The sequence below is a fragment of the Arachis hypogaea genome, chromosome 18 (genome assembly GCF_003086295.3).
Source record: "Arachis hypogaea cultivar Tifrunner chromosome 18, arahy.Tifrunner.gnm2.J5K5, whole genome shotgun sequence".
Classification (NCBI taxonomy): domain Eukaryota; kingdom Viridiplantae; phylum Streptophyta; class Magnoliopsida; order Fabales; family Fabaceae; genus Arachis; species Arachis hypogaea.
In genome coordinates this window covers 120,968,645-120,972,330 of record NC_092053.1, presented here as the reverse complement: position 1 = coordinate 120,972,330, position 3,686 = coordinate 120,968,645, and positions in this window count along the sequence as shown.

Below are 3,686 nucleotides of genomic sequence, written 5' to 3'. Positions count from 1 at the left end.
TTTGTGCATGTCTCAACAATTTTTCCTTATTTTTCCTATGCATGCTAAGGCTGTGTTTGTTCTCCTATACATGTTCTTCAAGATATGGACACGGTGATACGTGTCTTGTGTTTGTTTGCCGAGACACAAAATTATGAAGGGCATGGTTATACACAATCATCCATTGTATTTTATCTCTCTAAAATGTTAGACACAAATTTCTAACTGGGATTGATTTTTTTTTTTTACAATTTTATCCCTTAATATTTCAAGAATCTCAACCATGCTCTTTTCATCTTTCACCTGATTTCTCCTCCAGCCTTTCTTCATTGTCTCCTCTCTTGCAGGTAGCTTTCTTTGCCTTTTACCACCACCGACTTCGGGCATCGACGGTACCACCCTCCAACACCTCTCTAGTTCGTCTTCTCGAAGGGAGAATGTCTCTTCTGTCCCGCCGTCCCTAATGTGCCTCTGTTATTCTCCAAGATCTTTGCGATGATGGGGAACAACCGTTGGTACAGCACGAGGAACCACCACAGATCTATGGCGACAAAGAAGAGGACTGGATGCCACTAGAAGTAGATCTGTACTGTATGCATTTGCTTCGTCTTCTTTCCGCAGTGCATTTGCCTTCCTACTCTCTTTGCGTCTTTGTTGTCTCCTCCTTCCCTTAACTTGTAGTCTCATGTCTCATCCTTGTGCTCCGATATGGTCTTCGTTGCCTTCCTCTCCTTTGTGATTTATTTTACCTCTGTGAAATTTTTTATTTTTATTAAAAAATTTGAATCTGTATTTGTTTCATTTGAGATGAGATTGATAATTTTTTTGTTGATTTTTTGCATATTGAATTTAATTTGGATTTGTGCATTGTTTTCTCACTTGGGATGTGATCGAAATTTTTATTGTTGATTTTATAATATTGAATTTAGTTTGGATTTGAGTTTTTGTTGTTGATTTTATAATATTGAATTTAGTTTGGATTTGAGTTTTTGTTGATTTGGATTTGATTTGAAGATGGTAGTAGTTTTTGATAACTCTAAAAGAAAAGTGAGAAAACCCTAAACCCTAAACATTTGGATTTGATTTGAAGATGGTAGTAGTTTTTGATAACTCTAAAAGAAAAGTGAGAAAGGTAGAAATGGCGGTGGTGATGCCGAAATAGTGAGGTAAAATTGACATTTTAATAAAGTTATAAATTGTGTACAATATGTAAACTTCCCCTTAAACCTCCTTCCTTTCTTCTCTTCCTCTTTTCTTCCTCGTCGTCCATACCTTCCCACCACCCTTTCTTCCTCTCACCTGTCTTCCTCCTCTCATCCTTACTCTTTTTTTTTTTTTTCGATTATTATCTCTGGTTTTCCTATTTTCTGATATCTAGATCTGAGATCTAGATCTAAATATGCTTTCTACGATTCTCATTATGGACCGTGTTTTGGACTTGAACTTAGCTCTATTCTTTATGTTTCTGTTTTAATAACTTATTTGTGTTGTGAAATAAATAAAGAAGATATATAATAAATATAAAATAGAGAAATATAAATATGCTTTTATCTCACTATAATATAAGTAATCTATATATATTTACTAATATTATAGTATTGTAGCTTAAAACCACACAGAGATAAAAGAGAAAGAAGAATATTTGTAAGGTAAGGAAGGAGAGAGAATTGTTTTATTGCTTGTGTATGATGGTTCAGATATGTGCCCCTATTTATACATGTATGGGGTCTTTCTTTTCAACTTTTATTTAAGTTCATTCTTTCTTGAGAATGGACATCCACGTTGATCCTTATCACAACACTCTCCATTGGATGTCCATTTACGATTATGCCCCATTAAAACCTTACTAAAGAAAAAATCTAATGGGAAAAAAATTTTAGTGAAGGAAAAAGAGTACAATATCCTTTGTGATGGAGACTGCCTCATTAAAAATCTTGTCAAGAAAAATTCAATGGAAAAAAACCTGACCAAGGGAAAAAGAGTACAGTCTCCCCCTCTTGTCGACATCATTTAATGTCTTGAAATTGGCGCATCCAATCTCATGTACCAATCTTTTAAAGGAAGATTTTGGGAGTGACTTCGTGAATAAATTCGCAAGATTGTCACTTGAGCGGATCTATTGAACATCAATTGTCCCTTGATTTTGAAGATCATACGTGAAGAAGAATTTGGGAGAAATATGTTTTGTTCTATCGCTTTTGATGTATCCACCCTTAAATTGAGCAATGCATGCTGTATTATCTTCAAACAGGACAGTTGAAGCTATCTTATGATCAATCAGTCCACATGATGACAGAATATATTGGATTAGACTCCTGAGCCAAAAACACTCGCGACTAACTTCATGTATCGCTAGTATTTCAGCATGATTAGAAGATGTTGCTGCAATCGTCTGTTTTGTGGACCTCCATGATATAGCTGTACCACCATATCCTGTTTGAGATCTCCCTTTATGTGGATCAGACAAATATCCTACATCTGCATAGCCAACTAATTGTGACTTGGATCCATAGGGATAAAACAATCCTATATCAACCGTTCCCTGAAGATATCGAAAGATTTACTTAATTCCACTCCAATGTCTTCTGGTTGGAGAGGAACTATACCTTGCTAGTAAATTCACCGCGAATGATATATCAGGTCGTGTATTATTAGTAAGATACATTAGTGCTCCAATGACACTAAGATATGGTACTTCAAGACCAAGGATATTTTTATTTTCTTCCTTAGGACGGAATTGATCCTTTTCCACATCCAAATATCTTACGATCATTGAAATACTTAATGGATGTGACTTATCCATATAAAATCTCTTCCAGATCTTCTCTGTGTATGTTGTTTGATGAATAAAGATCCCATTTTTTATATGCTCGATCTGCAGGCCGAGACAAAATTTAATCCTTCCAAGATCTTTCATCTCAAACTCTTCTTTTATAGTTTTTATAATTGTTGGAATCTCTTCATGAGTCCCAATGATATTTAAATCATCAACGTACACAGTAATTATAATGAATTCAAATGTAGATTTCTTTATGAAAACACATGAACAGATATCATTATTCTTGAATCCATTTTTGGCCAGACACTCAATAAGACGATTATACCAGTCCTTCAGGGACTTTCATATAGATATCACGATCTAATGAGTCGTATAAGTAGGCTGTTACCATATCCATTAAATGCATATGTAATTTATGATATGCGGATAAACTGACTAAATAACGCAATATTATTGCATCCACTACAGGGGAATATGTTTCTTCATAATCTATACCGGGCCTTTGTGAAAAATCTTGTGCTACAAGTCAAGTTTTGTAGCGTACAACTTCATTTTTCTCATTTCGTTTTCTTACAAATATCCATTGGTATCCAACAGGTTTTACATCTTCAGGTGTACGGACTACAGGTCCAAAGACTTCACATTTTGCAAGTGAGTCTAATTCATCCTTCATAGCTTCTTTCTATTTTGGCCAATCATTCCTTTGTCGATATTCTTCGACTGATCTTGGCTCAAGATCCTTATTTTCATGCATGATATTTAATGCCACATTATATGTAAATATTTCATTGACAATTGTCTTATTTTGGTCCCATTTCTCTCCTGTAAAGACATAATTTATCGAGATCTCGTCATTTTTACAATTTTCAGGTACCTGAACGTCTTCTGGCGTTAAAACTATATCAAAATTTTGGACAACTGCAGGTGT